General features: G+C 34.6%; 1 protein-coding gene across 3 annotated transcripts in view; it reads left to right on the forward strand.

Moving 5' to 3' along the window:
- Positions 1–19,576, forward strand: part of NKAIN2 (sodium/potassium transporting ATPase interacting 2) — a 1,040,630-nt gene that overhangs the window by 684,171 nt on the left and 336,883 nt on the right. Inside the window, exon 4 of one of the 3 annotated variants that reach the window (XR_013176423.1) lies at positions 2,020–2,148. The exons of the other annotated variants lie outside the window; for them this stretch is intronic. The gene's annotated coding sequence lies outside the window, so the exon portion shown is untranslated. Of the gene's footprint in view, positions 1–2,019; positions 2,149–19,576 lie in introns of those variants that run through there. 3 annotated transcript variants of the gene reach the window in all.

Consider the following 19,576-nt stretch of genomic DNA (forward strand, 5'->3'; position numbering starts at 1 on the left):
TAAAGTACTGTAACACAGAGGACACCCAAATGTGATCATGTCATATTTTATTTTGCCTTCTTGAGAATTCTTTACTTCATCTTATTTTCTTATCCAAACCACCTTTTCTCTTTCTCCTTCTTAAGTAGCTTTTCTCCTGCCCTCCCACTCACACACAGACACGCGCAGGCAAACACAACCTCAAACACAGTTTCTGATGTCAGTCAACAGGCTCCAGCCAAGCAAGGCATGTGCAAAAAGGAATATGACTATCAAAAGAGCAGCAGTGTAATGAAAATTTACATAAATAAATGTCACGCTTGCTTTTATATTGGATTCTGAAATAATTTTATAAGTGGTTAAAAAGGTGGAAACTATTTCTACCTAAATGTTTGAAAAATATTTTCCCACTTTTTAGCATTCTTCATCAAGAGACTATTTAAAACGGTAAAAAACAATTATTTTTAGTTTTTAACGTTGAGACCTCCTGGCAGAGTTAAAAATGCTGTCATCTATAATGGAAACAAAGCTGAAGTTTTATATCATCTTTATGATCACCAAGTATTTCTTGAGTGTGTAAAATCAAGAAAAAAAGGAAGCAGTATATTAAACTAAGGCTGTGGTTGTTCTCTTCCACAAGGAAATCGATTTGTTTAAGAAACACAATGATTAATAGATCTAGAACTTTCATAGTTAAAGAAAATGTTGAATTCTCTTTGTCTTACATCATTAGACAAAATGCTAGCATTAAATTTATTTGGAAGAATCTATGGAATAAAGGACAAATAAGTTCAGAACCAGAAAATATGGATCAATATCTTACCCAGTAAATATGTTAGTCAGTGGCTATGGTAAAGAGTGTTCCTAAATAAACCAGGATAACTTAATTATGTCAAAAGTCCTTAGATTGTTAGCATGTTTCTTTGGGAGTGACTGGTTCGAATGCTAACTTTTGTTTACACTAGGCAATATCTTATGCAGAAAGTACTACACATGTGCTAACTTTTCCCATGGTTGATTAACGCCCTAAAATGTAACCATGTAAGAGTCTTGATTTGATTTATGATACCACTGATAATTTTACATTACCTGAGTTTAACATTACATGAGTAAACGAAGAATACTGATTTCTAGTTGTAGCTTAAAAGCTAAAAATCTATTGCTGTAGATTAAAATGAATGGTCTTCTCTTTCAAACGTGAGAGTGTTATGAATAGTAATAAATTCTTCTGTTAGTTAAAAATCCATGTAGTGAAGATCTTATTTTCTGAAAACATGCTCTGAGAATTATTGAATCATTATTATTGAGTTGTTTTCCTTCTAGTAGGATCAATGAGCATGTAAGTGGGAAGAGGGTGTGCCTTATCATGAATTGGAATGTACATGAGTCAAACTGAGCACTGTATTACCAACTTTTTTTCAGGACTATTTAATAGTTTGACTTTCCTTAACATTCAAAATAAATGATAGTCTCTTCAGTAATATGACACTGCATTGAATAATGTTTATAGAGACAACTACCCAACCTTGTCAGTGTTAAGGGTCAGAAGAGAAATCCACAGGTTACCAGGAGTAAGGAATGAAACACAGGCAATCAGATTTTTTCCCTATCCATCCATTCATCCTATCCATCCATCTATCTATCTATCTATCTATCTATCTATCTATCTATCTATCTATCTATCTATCTATCTATCATCTATCTATCTATCATCTCTCTCTCTCTCTCTCTCTCTCTCTCTCTCTCTCTCTCTCTCTCTCTGTCTGTCTGTCTGTCTATCTATCCATTTATCTATCTAATCTTTCTATCTTTCTATCATCTATCAATCTATATTTGTTTAGATTGCTTTTAACGTTAAAATCAAACACAAATGATCATCTTAGCAACGATCATGTGTGTTGAAGTTTATAAAATTTTGAACCTTACTTCTCCGTGGTACTCATTTCCTGAAGCATAGGCACACAATATTCAATAGGTCAGAGATCATTGAGATACAAGTGGATATTTAATTTTTAATAAGTATGAACATCCTTATTGCAGGGAGGGGTTGCCATGAAGACTTAGATGTGTCTGTGGATAGACTTGACCTTCAACGTGACCTGCCCACTGCTCCTGCATGTGGATAGGCTGTCAAAGAGTGTGAGAGGAAACATATGCAATAAAGGTATTACCAGCTGAAGTGTAAACTAATTTAGAAAATACAGATAGTGTTGTTCTGCTGTTGGAAATGATATTGAGCACTTAGAAAAAATGAATAAGTGTAGAATGAACAGTTTCTACTTCTGAAGAGCACAGACAATTGTATTCAGTGTTAAGAAAATGCTGCAATGGGAAACAACTATGGTAAATTAAAGACAGTCTCCATTTTTCCCTTCTAGTAATTTTGCTTTGTTTCTTTTAGAAATTATTAATAATTTTCTAATTACAGAAGTAATATATTTACAGGAAATATGTTACCTGTTAAAAAAAAAGAGGGAATAATATAAAAGGTAGTATTTTCCCATTACCTGCTAATCCCAAATCTCAGAATTAATAATGTTAACAGGTTTGCATATATTCTTACAGATATTTATGTATCTTTATCTAAATATATGCGCAAATATATAAAAGATGACCCTTCAGCCCAAGAAAATCCCAAAGCAGCCTCTTGCCTTTGCTTTAATAATCTAAAAATAGAATTAAAGCCCATCCCCTGCAACTCAGTCTGGCAGACCCTCTGAAATTCTCTCTGTTTTATTTTTAAAGGTGGAGCCTGGGTTAGAATGGGGCCTGAAGGTAGGGTGACAGAGGCAGCTCGGTGATTATTTTAAGTGACAGGTATAACCACACACCTGCACACAAATCCCACGGAGATATAGTCCTCCTCAGAGACACTGATGAATGATTATATGCATTGTGACTATACATGTATTATACAATACTTTCTAAACTTATTTGGCCACAGATCCTCTTTCTTACTCAGAACATCTTGCAAACATAACATCCTGGAGTATATAATTTGTGAAACATTGGGTTAGATGATAACTGAGTCCCTTTTCATCTCTAATGTACTAGAAGGGTCAAATTGTTCTGAGGCTAAGCAGTGATGTGATATCCAGGTCTTGATTTCTCAAGTGACTCTGTAGGAAACCCACTATTGATACCCACTTTCAACAATTGCAGTGGATTAATTTACACCCATGTATTAATAATCAATACTTTAAAATTAATTCATTGCTTAATTAAAAGTAAGTAATAGCATTAATTACATCCATTGCCAATTGTGGAGCAAAGTATTGTGGATACTGAAATATATAAGACCTGGTGCCTTCCTTTAAAGTCTCAAGTACCTCTGCAGTGTGTTGGGACTACAATTCACTTCCTGATTTTAGAATCAAATCCACTGTGTAAGATCAATTACTCAGTAACGTGTGCATGAAATGTGTCTGAATTTTTAATGTTGTAAGATGCTCAAGAGATCAATTTTGTTGCTTTTGAGAAAGTTACTTTTGTTTTTGCAGTATAAGAAGTATTTAGACTTCTACTTTTGATAGCCTCTAAATCAGTGTGTAAATTTCCTCCATATCATATTTGCATAAAATAATTCTATTTTCAGAGCTCTGTATTTTTTAGTATGACTTATGCTAGATTTATTGCATAAGTGTATTGGGGGAAGTATATTGCAAAAGTAAAGCATGTAATTTAATGAAATATTACAGAGTCATTTAAAAAAGCAAGTAAGTCATGTGATCAAGGAACCATTCTTTAGAGCTATTTTGTAACTTAATTATTTTAAGGTAGAATATAAAATAACCAAAAGCAAATCTAAACAAATTGGTGCCTTGATTTAACATTCCTTCTTTGCTGAAGATCTAGCAGGATATTTAACAATTGAATAGGCAGTGAAAAGTATACCATTTTCTGGTGTGTTCTCAACAGAATCTGAAGCAGTGCATTGGAGGGGAGGCGCAGCTGTAGGACTGCAATGTTTTTGTGATGTGCAGTCTGTATACAACTAACCACAAAGAAAATAATGCATTGAGGTCATACTGTCAAATATCCATTATCACGAATGGGACTTAAATGTAATTACATTTAAAATATGATACTCTGAAGAAAAATGCTGGAAAATAATAAAAAAGAAGAAATGGATGAAATAAATGCAATCTAAGAAATGGAAAAGACAATCATCAAATTTACTTGGAAGGGTAAGGAGCCCTGAGAGCCAAAAACATCTTGAAAAAGAAGAATGAAAACTTCCTGACTTTAAAACCTATTACAAAGCTATAGTGGTCGAAATAACATGGTACAAGGACAGACACATAGACCAGTGGAATCAAATTGAAAGCTTGGATAGATATAAAGGCCAGTATATATAGATAGGATAGATACATAGACCAATGGAATCAAATTGAAAGTTCAGAAGTAGACCCTCATATCTACGGCCAACTGATTTTTTATAAGGCTGCCAAGTCCACTCAATTAGGAAAGAATGTCCTCTTCAATAAATGGTGCTGGGAGAACTGGATTATACGCATTGTGACTGTATATATATATTACACAATACATGTACATATTATACGTAAGCAAAATAGTGAAGGGGACTCCTATCTTACACCATGTATAAATTAACTCAAAATGGATCAAAGACCTAAAATTAAGAACCAGGAGTATAAAACTCCTAGAAGAAAGCATAGGAAAGCATCTTCAGGACCTTGTGTTAGGCAGTGGTTACTTAGACTTTACACCAAAAGCATAAGCAACAACAAAAAAAATTGCTCCGTGGGGCTCCAGAAAATTAAAAACTTTTGCACCTCGAAGGATTTATCAGGACAGTGAAAAGACAACCGACTCAATGGGAATAAATATTTAGAAACCATATATCCAATAAGGATTTAATATCCAGGATAAATATAACTTTTTAGAGTCCTGCAACTCAACAATAAAAAGACAACGAATTCAATTTAAAAAAGAGATAAAAGGTTGAATTAGAAGTCTTCCCAAAGAGGATATACAAATGGCCTAAATACACATGAAAAGATGCTCAACATCAGTAACTTTTAGGGAAATGCAAGTAAAAACCAAAATGAGATACCACTTGACACCCACTATAATGGTTATTATCAATATAAAATAAATAAATAAATAACCAGAAAAGTACGAGTGTTGGAGAGAATGTGGACAAATAGGAACACTTATTCATTTTTGGTGGGAATGTAAATGGGCCAGCCACGTGGAAGACACTTTGACCTTTCCTCAGAATGGCAGGTACAGAATTACCAAATCCCACTTCTATGTATATACTCAAAAGAATTAAAAGCAAGGATCGAAACAGGTAATTGCACACCAGTGTTAATGGAGGCATTATTCACACTTGGTAAAAGGTGGAAGCAATACAAATGTTCATCAACCAATGAGTGGATAAGCAAAGTGTAGAAAAACAGACAATGGAATATTTTTCAGCCATAAAAAGGAATGAAGTTCTTATATGTGTGACAAAATGGATGAACCTTGAAGACATTATGCTGAGTGAAATAAGCCAGACACAAAAGATAAAATGTTGTGTCACCTCACTGATATGAAATTATTAGAATAAGCAAATTCACTCAGTCAGAGGCTGGAGTATGCCTTACCAGGGCTGGGTGAGGGCCATGGAATGGGAAGTTAAGGCTTAAAAGTACACAGATTTTCTACTTGGATTGATTGCAATGTTTTGGTAATGGATGGTGGTGATGATAACACGACATTGTGAATGCAATTAATAGCACTGAATTATATCCATGAATGTTGTTAAAAGGAGAAATTTTAGGTTGTACATGAGTTACCAAAAATAAACACTTTTAAAATTACATAAGACTTGGCAAACAAAATTAACCCTATTGTAAATGATGGACTATAGTTAATAGTACAATTATAAAATCTTCCTTTGCGAATTGGAGCAAATGTACTACACTAACACAAGATAGTAATAATGAAATGTTACAAGTATTTTATGCATGACTTCCCTGTAAACACACACATTCTCTAATTACATACATACGTATAATCTAGAATCCCAGTTTATTCAGGTAGCATGAGAAAATTGATCGTAAACGTTATAACTTTCTAGACCAGTGAAACGAAGGGAGGCAGAGTCCCCAAAAACAAATAAAAGAATAAGTCAATCCAGACAGTAGGGAACTTATTGGCTTGTCCAGTCTCACGTTTATGATTTCGGTGGCATGAACAAAAGCTACAAAAAAGCCAGCGCCTGGCTCTGAGGCTTGCAGGTTCCCCTTTGCTGATTGTAAAGCAAATTGCATTATCACATTTACCTTAAAATGTGCCATAATATCAAAAGATTACAAGATTACAAATCTCTGGCATAATATATGAAACCAGTGCAAATAAGTGCCATGTTAAAAATCTTGTTCTGTGGCTATTATAAGTAAAATAGTAATCACAAATGACAGCTGAAAGAGAATAAGAAAAAAAAACCCTTGACACCTACGTGATGATCTTACTGTAATCTGAATAACTGTACTAACAACAGTATTGCTCAATAAGTTTGTTTTATCCATGTTTTCATTATGAAGAGAGAAGAGCTTTGGCATTGAATTTCATGTTCCGTAAAATATATTTACCCTGGTGTAAATATTGCTTCATCAAATCTCATTCAATTGCTATATTATAACTTACTTTTTAATATATTTACTGTAAAGTTCCCAACGTCATTTTGCTAAGGTATATCTTCTACAAATATTGTGTAGCTCTATTTTATATTATTACTATTTTGCAGAATCTCCATTTTTCAATAGGTGCATCTAATCTGCTTATATTTATTATGATTTCTGATAGAAATTACCTTTTAGTTTACTCGGATATATGTATATGTATTTATGTGCGTTTTCCTCATTTCTTTTTGTCTCATGTCCTAATTATGCTGAGTTTAACAGGTTTCTTAATTTCCCCTTTTCTCTCCCATTGATCTGAAAACTATGCGTCTATTTCCATTCTTTCCATGACTGCGGGTAGCATGGTCACCTACCCAGCAAGCTGTACTCTGTTCCTCCCAAATTACATGAGCAACATCTTCCTGACACCCCACACCCCAATCCTTGTCTTACAATTACTTAGCGTTCTAGTTCACTTTGTTTTTTTCTTAAACTTTGCCATTAGTCACTGTTTTCTTTTGATGCTGTTTATTTATTGACATCAATCACTAAGTCAAATGACTTAATTACTCACAGTTGCTACTTACATGCTATCCCTTCATCCTGAATTCTATTATCTTCTAGTAGGAGTTACATACAGAAGAAACAGTAGAAGAAAAAAAATGTAATTCTGTTTTTGTCTGAAAATGGCTTTATTTAGCCCTCATCCTTGAATTCTAGTTGCACAAAGTATGGAATTCCGAGATGATAGGTTAAAAATTCTCTTCTGTTAAGAACTCATTGCATTTAATTCTTAAGCCTGCTATCAGACTTTTTATCATTCCTTGGTGTGTTATATGCTTTTCTTTACTATTGCTTTGAAGAGTTTCCCTTTTAAGTTCTAAAATTTTGCCGGGATTTTTCTAAAAATGATGTATCTACTTGAGAATTGACTTGCTCCATCAACTTGAAGACCTTCTTCATATACGGAAGATGATGAACTATTTCCATTTGATGACTGCTTCTCCAGCATTCCTACCATTCTCAGCCGCTGGAATTCCTATTAAATGTATGTTGGACCTACTTTTATAGCTTCTATTTCACGTAACCATTCTTTCTTATTTCCCCTTTCTTTAGTTTTCTTTGATACACTCTTGTGCGGTTACCTTGATTTTCCAGTATCTGAAATGTTCCCTTTCTTTCTCTAGCAATGTGTTTTTAAACATTTTTGAAATTACATTTCATCCAGTATTTCTAAGTACTGGTAACTGGAGAGGGTTAATTATATTAGCTCTGTCTGCCATGGTACTAAATGGAGTTTAATTCTATATACCAAAAATTTGTACATGCTTTGCACAGACAATTCCCAAGCTTTTAAGGGACACCAAAACATTTCTAAGTCCTCATCTACCAAAATTGACCCGACTTAGAAAGGTGCTGGAAGTCTAAGACATCCCTACAAAGTTATTGGACCCATGCAGAATTACCTGGACCGTAGCTTGGCTGCAACCCACTTTGGTGTGTGCACGCATACGTGTGTGTGTGTGCGTAGGTATATGCGTGCTTGCAGGAAGGTACATGTCCTCCATATTCCTTACAAATTTCTCACCAACTGAAGTGATGCAAATTATACTGCTCCATCTCTACTTGTCTGTATGCATATGATCCTTTCTCCCTAATTTTGGAATTTAAAGCTCTTAATTCATATTAGACTATTTTCTTTTTAATTCCTGTTATATTTTCTCTCCTTAATTTTAGAAACTTTCTCTTCCTTTACTCCTTTTTTCCCCCTCTCCATTCAGTTTACAAGAAAAAAGTTTCTGAAATCATTACTTATGCTTGTTAAAATACATCTGCACTTAAAAACCCTCACTTTTTAAAATTACAATAAAAATATTGCTGTCATCATCAAGAGCCCTTGAGAATGGCCTGATACTCCATCTGAGATGACTGCAGTAGTTAATTGGCTAATGCCAATTAAAGGAGGGTCATTCTCACCAAATTATTTTGCCAGGAGCTATGGCAAAGATGAGTTTGACCTGTAGTTCATTACTATAATCTTTCTTTCACATCAGATTTTTGAAATGTTTGCTTCACTTTGTAATACTGTGTGTTTAGTCAGGATTCTAAAGAATTTGCAATGAATTCCTAAGAAATGTTTGCCATATTCTTTTATATACGTACAGATGTACAACCATGTATATAGGGTTTTACAAAGGAGTAGGAAAAGGAATGCTGAAAACATCAAACTTTAAGATAATATTAAGGAAAATAAATATATATGTACTATCATCTTTTAATCACTTAGAAAATACTCAGAAGTCCTCTTTGGTTTTACCCAATATTTGTATTTGCTCTTTTTTTCCACATAACATCAATCATTTAAATTAAAGATTTTTTGAGAATTTTTCTTGCTTGGTTTTATTTAGTAGCTGATATTACAACAATACTAAAATCTATCTAAAAAGCATAATATATCAGCTATAGTGTAAATTTTAAAGGTTTTCAATATGCCTATCTTGGAATAAATCTGTCATTCACAATCTTAGTTTCCTGACAAGATACATTCTGATTTGTAAAAAAAATGACTTACAAAGTCAGGAATTGAGTGAGAATTTGAGGGAAAGATGGGGGGTAAGAAGTAGAAGAGGAAAAGAGAGGTATAATATATATGAGAGGCTTATATTGTTTGAGGAGACGAAAAAACAGTAATCCAACAAAACTGTCATTTAAATTCAATTATAGATAGTAGTCTTATTGTTAGTTGGTTTGAGTTTTTTCTTAAGCAGTAGAGTTACTCATTTAAATGTTAGAACTCAGCAAAACATTTTGTAATAGGATCCACACACTTTGTCAGGGTATAAACCAGTCGTTCTTTCTCTAAACTACTAATCTCTCCCATACAACAAAATGCATCATAGTCTTGATGTAGGAGGAATCATTTTCAATCCCTTTCCCCGGCTTTGCATTAGGGCCTCCACCCCTGAAGACAATTGTAAATTTACAATAGAGAATACTATTTTTACGTAACTCAGGTTGCCTAACCCCAGAAATCCAGAACAACCTTCCTGACCATTCATTACTATGACCTTTCTTTGACATTGAATTTTTGAAATGTTTGCTTCACTTTGTGATACTGTCTGTTCAATCAGGATTCCAATGGCATGAACCTTATTCACAAATAACTCCTAAGAAATGTCTGCCATACCCTTTTATATACACATAGATGTGCCTCTCTATATAGCTTTACTGAGTCCTACCTCAGAAAAAAATATAGAATATGAATCTTAGGACTTGCATGGATCACAAACTACTCTGGCTTATGATTGAAAGTGCCTATTAGAAGTGAAGTAAATTTAAAGAAGAAAATCTTGAGCATTTACTCCACAATTCTGCAAAACAGCTACATGTTGAAACTCTGAGCCAGAAATTTGAGAAAATAAAGTGACTGAAGGACAGGAAATCAGCCAGTAGAGAGATGACTCCCCAGACAAGAAAATTAGATAAAGTATCTATACTACTTGAAACCAGAATCAGTTACCATTCAAAAAGGCAGAATTTGGGGTTAAGATGTAAACGGATAAAATAACATATCTTTGTTTGTGTGTGTGTGTGTGTGTGTGTGTGTGTGTGTGTTTGTGTTTGATTTATATTCATGGTGACCCAACTTTAAGAATAATTCTTGAGTGGCATAAAATAGCCCAATAAGTGCAATAAATGAATGTTTAATTATTGCCACCACTACTTAAACCAGTTTGTTATTTATTTCTACCAATTATGTGCATATGCACTGTTTTAGTTTGCTAAAGCTGCCAGAACACAATATACACAAACCGAATGGCTTTTAAAAAGGGAATTTATTAAGTTGCAAGTTTACAGTTCTAAGCCTTGAAAATGCCCAAATGAAGGCACCAAAAAGAGGTTACCTTCACTCAAGGAGGGCTGATGCCATCCAGAACCCTCTGTCAGCTAGGAAGGCACCTGGCAACATCTGCTAGCTTTCTTGTCTCCTTTCGTAAGGCTTCCGGGGGCTGTTTTCTTCTGCATCCCCAAAGATCTCTGCCTGTGTGGGCTCTGAAGCTTTTTCCCAAATGCTTCCCTCTTAAAAGACTCCAATAAGCAACCTAGAATGGGTGGGGACACATCTCTGGAAACCACCTAACAAAGGTCCCACCGACAATTGGGTGGGTCACATCTCCATAGAAAAACTTATTCAAATGAATCCCACCCAGCAATACTGAATGAGGATTAAAGAACATAGCTTTTCTGTGGTACACCACAGTTTCAAGCCAGCACATACATGCACATTTTTACTGTTTACCTTTGTGGCCCCTAACACTTTCAAGATAAATTCTTAACCTGACAAGAAATGCCTTCTACCTCCTGGCACTATTGCATCCCTCCCATCACCCACTTATTTCCTATGACATAAAACTCTCTCCAGCTGCTGTTCTCCCCACTTGGACCTGGTCCCTCAAGCTTCCACCGTCTTCTATTTCCATGTGCCAATGTACCATCTACTCCACCTGCCCCCAGTTACCTCTAAATGATTCCTTCCTTTCCCTTCAAATCATTTAACAGGCAAGTGTGTGGTCCTTTTCTACCAAGATGCTTTCCTTAACCGCTTCTGTTCAAAAAAAACACTCGTTTTCTTAAACTTCCATAGCATTTAAGCATAACATTATATATGTCACATAGAGAGCTATTATGAAATGCATTAGTAAAATACTGCTTTGGATTTGAGTTGCCATTTTAGATATTATGCTTTTCCCAGTTTAAACATTTTTGTTGTGCTTGAGTTTCAATCCAAAGTATAATCTTTATGAATGTATTTAGAAATTTTGAAATGTATAAAGCATTTATTTAGGTATTTATAATCTCTAAAGATAGTGAGGTTGATGCAGGAGATTATTTGAATGCAACCTTTAACTTGATGATCTCAGAGCACTTGGCAAAATGAAGCGTCACATTCTTTATGATATATCTGGGATGGGGTTAAGAAATCAGTCCTGCTGTTCTTCTACTTTCATGACAAAAATATCCATGAGCCATAAGATTGTATCATCCTCAAAACTAAACTGTCATTTAGTGAAGGTGAGGGTACAACTGATGACCCTTGATTTATTTCTTCTCTCTCCCCACTGGGTTATATTTAGTTCCAAATCCACTTTAACATCCATTGTACGTGTTCCTCCTTGACAAAATTATCAGCTCATCACCCAATGAGAGCAATTCGAATGTTGTAAAGAAAATAATGGTCCTCAGGCAATGCCTTCACCATTGATAATTTTCAGTTTCCTCATCATACAAGATAGTGCTAGAGAAACTACCCTGTCACATCTATTTCCAAATTGTTATAATCCTGTTATTCTATAAATGACATGGCCTTAAGAGGTCATTTGCCTAACTACGAAAAGGTTACATACAAAAGAGTAATATATTACATCAATTTTTAGAAGAGTTTAAACTTCTGAAAAATTATTAAGTGAAAATATCTTTCCTGAGTTGACCAATAGATGAATTATGGAATTCTAAATCTATCAGAGTTTACTAAAATATATTTCATTCTCTCCCCAGGCCAGAAAAAGACATCTGTCAAAATAAACTCACAGACTAACACACATATCAATATTTCATATATATTTTCTATTTTTCCCCATTATAAACCATTTTCATTTAGTAGGCTGGAGTTATTATTGATATACTTCGCATAACATTTTACATAATGTTAGGCTGACAATTGGGTAATTGGCAATTGGATTCAGAATTCCAATTCCATCACAAACCCTGGATGGCACCAGGAACCCTGACCCTGATATAACACCTACACATTCTGCTTTGTTTTTGTAAAGGGGGTCACAAAACCATGATATTGTAATTCTCATGGTATGTGCTCAGCTGCTCTAGGTGACAAAGCTTTGGAAAGTAAAGAGTCATAGAAAATCTAAGTAACTTTCAGTGTGCAGTCACAGGGAGCTGGAAAAATAAAGTAAGTAGCAGTAATTCAGTTTAAAAATTATAGTGTTCACTTGTTGTAGAGGTCACCTGCCTTTGGCCTCATTTCAGCTTAATTGGGACAGGTTAATCTTCTTTTCTGTTGTTCTTGCAATTTGGAATGAAACCGAAATCTTTGTTACTACTCTTCATCCATCAAATCTCATGACCTTGAAAGGAGACGGCGGCTCTTCTTCTCAGGAGAGTCTGAAATTGAGAATTAAAATAGGTCTTCTCAGTGGAGACCACAGCAACGTGCAATAAGACATGTAAAAAAAGATTCTATCACTACAGGCATTCTGAAATAGTTCTCAAAGTAACATATGGAGTCAGACAGAATTAATTTAATCTCAGAGTTTAAAAAAAATCTGTTAAGAGATGTTAGAATCTTCTAAAAATCAACTAAAGCCTACTGTTAAAAAAAATTTTAATGGGTGTCAAAAATTTTTAATCTGCTTCCTTTCAATTTTCATTAAAAGTTTCATATCTTAAAGTATAAAGCATTTATAACTGAATCTCTAGGAAGAATCTTATAAAAGAAGAGTGGTAAAGCTAGCAAACTATGCAGAATGATGTATTTTTCATAATTATAAAAATCATTTAATAAGTTGAGGAGACATTTTAAGTGACCATAGGGAGGGCTGATTTTTATTAAAAATGAATGCAAAATTCAGATGAATATCTAATAAGCACAGCTAAAACAGCAGTATTCGATATCTAAGAGTCAATGTTACTTCATAATTTTTGGTTTATTCAGGAAAATCCCAGTTAATTCACACCACTATGGAAAGTTGATGGATGTATCAGGTGTAATGCTTACTTTTAATTTCACACTATGACACTTGTATAGGAGTACATGCCAAATGCCCATTCTTCTCCTTGAATGATCCAAAGCAAAATATTAGGAGGAAGAATAGGTTTAATTTATTTAAGACTAAAAAACTTTTGGCATTATTTAGGAATATAAAGTTTTAACTCTGAATAAATTAAATACATTCTTTCTTTATATAATATGATATTTAATGTCAATTTCACTCAAGACCACTTTCTATAAATGAAAGAAAGACTCTACTACAGTTGTTTCCCATGCATCTAGTACCCAAATTCACCTAAGAGAATTCACACATCTCCAAATTCAGTGCTATTGTCTGTATAGTAACAAGGTGCCATTTGCAAGGAAAAGCCAGATAATGCTCAGTAAAAGTTACTCAAGGTCAGAGAAATTTAATGATCATCCATTGTAAAATTATTATCTTTACATTAATATTTAGTATAAACAATCTCATTTATGGTGATTTATTATTAACTTTAAATTATTTATGAAGAACAAGTATATTCTTAACATCTGGTACAAATAAAACTTCAAAAAAAAGGTAATGATAGTGTTTCATGTTGTATTCATTTTTAAAGAAAAATATTTACTTTGAGCATATTATTGAAAATCTAATTGATCAGGACTTAGGTGGTGCCAGCTCAGAAAGAATCCATATTCCAACTTTGCTACTCAGTGGCAGATGGCCTTGGGAAAATCATTTATCCTCTTTAAGCTTCACTTTCCTTATCTCTAATCTTGGGATAATAGAATTCATCATAAGGCTGTTGTGAAGGTTAAATATGTAATACTGCTTGGTGAAAGTCAATACCTTGGTGCTAGGTTCAGTAACTATATATATTTAGATGTTCATTATGATTTTGACAACTGGATGGAATGTGAAGGTCTTACTATGAAACCAACATTCAGATTTTCTATCTTCCAGTATTGATAAAGTGAGCAACCCATCTTATACTCCTTGAACTTCATTAGAATTTTCAAGGTAAAATCAAGCTGGGTGATATACTTGTACTTTAAGGCACAGCCCAGGTAAATTAAATATAAATATTACCCATAGGATATTTTATTTGCCATCTGTGGTAGTTTGAAGCTATTATGTACCCCCAAGAAAGGCCATGTTCTTTTAATACATTCCTGTGTGTACAGAGCTATTATAGGTGAAATCTTCTGAAAGGGTATTTCAACTGAGATGTGACCCACCTCATTCGAGGTGGGTCTTAATCCTCTTACTGGAGTCCTTTATAAGAGGATAAAAGCCACATAGAAGCTAATAGATAAAATTAAGAGGCACTCATGTAGAAAAGCCCCAGATTGCTTAAGAGAGGACCCGCAGACACTCAAAGAGAAGGCTACTGGAACCAGAAGCTGAAACCAACGAAACCCAGAGTGAAGGGCCAGCAGATGCCGGCCACGTGCCTTCCTGTGTGACGGAGGTGTCCCGCATGACTGCAGGCTGTCTTCAGAGTCCAGGTACCGTTCTCTTGATGCCTTGAGTTGGACATTTTCAGGACCTAAGAACTGTAAATTGTAAGATGATAAATCTCCACTGTAAAAGCCAACCCATTGCTGGAATATTGCTTTCTAGCAGCTTTAGCGAACAGAAATACCATCCCAAATAAAATCAAGGATGAGTTATTGAGGAGGAAGAAAAAAATGAGTACTGGGGTAGCCAACAGTAGTCTTTGCCACATATGGGTAAGAATGCTTTCTAGTAGTATATGTGTGAGGTAAAGGGGGCTGGGAAGCCAGATGAACTCAGTAGGACTGGATGGAAAAATTAAGCTGAAACCTTGACTAAGAAGATTCCCCAGATACAGGGATTCCTGTAATAGGAAACATGAAGAAGGGGAGGGGAAGGGTGAAGTGTATTCCAGAAATGTGGAAATGGTAATAAAAACACGCATAACTAAGTTTACTGAGCAATTATACTCTGCTCTAGGAATCATACTAACTAATTTAAATAGATTATCTCACTTAACCCTTACAAAAATTTTACCCTTTATCTCAGAGGAACAATGACTGCAAATATTTAGATTACACCATCAGGGAAAGTACTTAGGTTGATTAGTTTAACATTTATTTATTGATAGCCTACCATGTGCCAGAGACCCTGAGAGGAGCTAGGACGAGTCAGCCTTGACACTGACATGTGTAGATTTAACTACCCAATGCAACATTGAGTTCCATAATTTTATTGTTTGCCTTATCTAAAGGTTTCAAATCTGCATCATATGATACTTTCTTCCACAGGTAACTTTTTCTAAATTTACAGTGAATGTGATGGGACAACAGAAATGTTTTCACTTAAATTGTTTTAGCTCAGATTACATAACATTTATATTACACACAATGCTCAGTCCTGTGATTCTCTTCATCTATTTGCCCCTAGTCTGCACATTATTTAGACTTTTTCTCTACTAATGTCACATTTATATATAGAGATAGTGTGTGTGCATCTGTATATATATATATATATAGTAGCTGTCTTATTTATTTTATATATTTAATTCTACCAGATGGTGAAAAATACAAGAAGCATTGATCAAGTAAGCTTATGTGGGCCAAGCTGCTGCTGGAAAGAGGAACTCACATCCTGAGGCAGAAGTAGAGTTGCATTGTGGCCAACAAATACACTGACACTTTGAACCAAACTGAAAATGAGATCAGAAAATATTAGGACATAGGTGTGGAAAGTTTTAAGAAATTTCCTATTAAAAGTGGCTCATGTTTCTTTGGGTAGTTTAGTTTTGATCACACAATTATATAAAAGCTCAAGATAAAGCAGTGCCCACTTCACAACATTGCTGTAATCTACACATAACAACTCTGCCTTTCAGTATCACCCACCTTATCCAGGGACTGGTATTCCCAGGGAACACTGCATGGCACACCCTGGAATTGGCATTGCTGGGCCCCCAGGTCACATGGCTGAATGGAATACCTGATTGATTTCTTTTGCCTTGATCTCAGTGATTTCTCAAAGCGACTATTGTTTACAAATATACCCTTAGGTTTCTCCTTTCCTCCTTCCCTCCCTGCCTCCTCCTTGATGGAGCCTTGGGCAAAGTTATGGTGTCTCAAAGTGGTGATGCTTTGACAATGAATTTTAGTGCAAAAAGATCAACCAGCATAAAACTGTGCTGGCCTATGAAAAATAATTCTGCTCAGAAGGGTTTTCTTTTTCAAGCTATCCAAGAGTTTCTCTGTGGAACAAGGATATTAATAAGACCATGACCTATATAGTTATGCTACGACTCTTTAAATAAATCAAATGTCTTTTCCAAATAGTTATTTTTATTGATTAATCCTTTTTTTTTTTTTTTTTACTTTTATGCTTGGATACTTTATTCCAAGAGCAGATGGTGTACTTCTCCATTTTGTGTATATATGTGCATACACACATAAAGATGATATATTCAATCTGCATATATGGTTCTAATCCAAGCGATTTTTATACAGCATTATCGTGATAACCACTGAGCAGAACAAAAGCATAGAATGGTTCTTCTCTTACATTTCTTGCTAATGTAAACAACAATCAAATAATACTATGAACCTGCTTACCAATGTGTTGAAAATAGTATGTGTTTCATTTAAATATGCAAATAACAATCATTTCCACCTGTCCCTCAATGATCTTATTTTATCATTTTTACTGGGATATTTACAACAAATTTCCCAGATACCCAACAAGTCCCAAGTGTCAGACTAGGAAGAGATGAGACAAACATATTTCTCATCCCCTCATGTCCTACAATAGATCCTGATTAGGTGTCCTGTTTTGTGTTCCTTTTCTTATCTTCCTGAAGAATGTGACCCAGTACATGTGTGGCCCTAGAGTGAGTGTCTCCTTAGATGTTGTATCCTAGGAGCCTCACCTGCTTCTACCCTAATTGAAGCAGCAATGGTGAAAAGAACCAAGTAGGAGTTTGAGCTAATAAAGGAAATTGGAGAAGGATTAACTGGGGAAGTAATGGTTATGGCAAGTAGAGGTTAACTAGATAAAGAGGCAAAGGAAGACTCTTACAGATAGAAGAATAGGCTGTGCAAGCTCCTTGGCAAGAAATGTAGGACTAGTATGAGGAATGAATATTAGGGTGTTTGGCTACATCCTGGAGCCTGTGAGGGCGCAGGTGGGAGAAGATGCCAGAGAGGAGTATGGGAACTGGCCTGGCAGAGCTGTGTAAGTCATGTGAAGGATTTAAAATTCTCTATTAAATAAAGGGCAAGAGTTTAAGCAGGGAGGTGACCCAATCAGCTCTGCCTTTTGAAACTCATAGATGATCTGCAGTGTGAAAGAAGGACTTGGGGGGCCAGGAGAGGATTTGCAAGAGTCCAGAAGAAAGATGATGAAAGTGAATATAGCACTTGTTTAGAAAGTAAATCAACAAGCCTGAAGTGCATAAGAAGAATGAGGGGATAACCCGGGAAGAATAACTTCTTTGTGTTATAACCATAGTTGCAATTAAGAGAGACAATCAGGTCGAAAACACGCAAACATGCACGCACGCGCAAACACACACACACATACATACATACATGAAAAGAAATAGAAAATCTTTCTCTGATTAGAGAATGGGCATTTGGATGATCTCCATATTTGTAATAAGGAGACTGCAAACTTGGTGAATTCCAAACTTATAAGAAAGTTAAGGTGTTCTTATAATTTCAAATTGTTAGGATATTGCTACTCTAATGGGGATAAAAGTTCAGTTTTTGCAAAAAAAATTAGCACAATTAAGTCAATTTAAACTCACTCTTTTAGCTTTGCTAAACTAACATCCTAATATTTTTCTTGTCCTTTATTTTCTCTTCTTAAGAGAAAACCCCTCTTAGAACACAGTTGAACAACTACAGTCCAAGTGCCAAATCTGGTTCTCCGTGTGTTTATATGAGTAAGGATTTATTGAACACAGACGCACCCATTCATTCACCAGGTGTCTGTGGCTGCTGTCCTGCTAGAAGGACAGAACTGAATCGTTGTGACAGAGACTGTCAATTTCAGAGACCATTCTTCACAGTGAGAGCCAACAAGGACACCTGAATGGCCTGCAAAGCCTAAAATATTTGCTCTCTAGCCCTTTGCAGAAAAGCTGTGCTGACCCCAGAGTGGAAAGATTTCTCCTTGCCTTTCCTCCCTCTTCTCTTAATGTTGTGCCATAAGGTAATTTGTATCCTTCCTTCCACATCAACTTGGGTATATTTTATATTTGGAATTTGACCTTCTGTGCTGGGCTTCAAAAACATTCTAAATATATAATGACAAAGTGTATTCTTTTTAAAAAACAATTTCTTCTGCCTTATGTGAATTTATTTTTCTTTAGAACAAACATACATTTATATATAGTTTTGGGGGCCCTTGATTAAGTATCATTTTAGTCCAGCATTCTTATGATTGCACTTTCTGGTGTTTTTATCTTTTGCTAATTTCCTTCTTAGGAAATCTATAACATAGTCAAAGATACCAAAATTATTACATATATAATTCTCAATATGTACTGCACGTATTCCATGTCAATGCATCAGTCCTTTGTTAAAATATTGGAAAATATTCAAATGATAAATTGTGTTCTAAGTCTAAACGCTTTATTAAAGCAATAAATTATAAGGCTTCATCTCAAAGGTAATTTTAAGTAGAAATATTCAGATATAGTTAACTATAAACTAAAGTCTGCTATATATTTGTTTCTATTGTATTTTTGTCCCATTATTTTTTGCAAGCCAATGATAAGTTAATATGGAAGAAAGAAATCAAAATGAAACAATGTTTTGCATTTTTGAGGGTGTTAATGGACATGTATTTTTATTAACTTTCAATTTTCCTTCCTAACTTGATTTTTTTAAGGATCCAATATACTGGGTGGAATGATCAGTAAGCAATAAAAAAGATCCTGTTTCTTTTCACTTTTCATTTTGATATATTTAAAGCATCTAATACGTAGGAGATTATATTAGAAATATTATCTACCCCATCATCTACCACTTTTATTAAATTAAATTGCACTATATGTGATTTACTAATCCCGAAACAAATTATATATATATAACAGATACCTAAAAATTCCATAAGCTTTAGAAACAAAGACCTTCCTGAGAGGACATCCCATTTCGTTTTTTTAATTTGAAGGGTTTTTTTTTTCTTTCATTGATTATTCATTTA

Source organism: Tamandua tetradactyla, chromosome 5 (assembly GCF_023851605.1).
Source record: "Tamandua tetradactyla isolate mTamTet1 chromosome 5, mTamTet1.pri, whole genome shotgun sequence".
Lineage (NCBI taxonomy): Eukaryota > Metazoa > Chordata > Mammalia > Pilosa > Myrmecophagidae > Tamandua > Tamandua tetradactyla.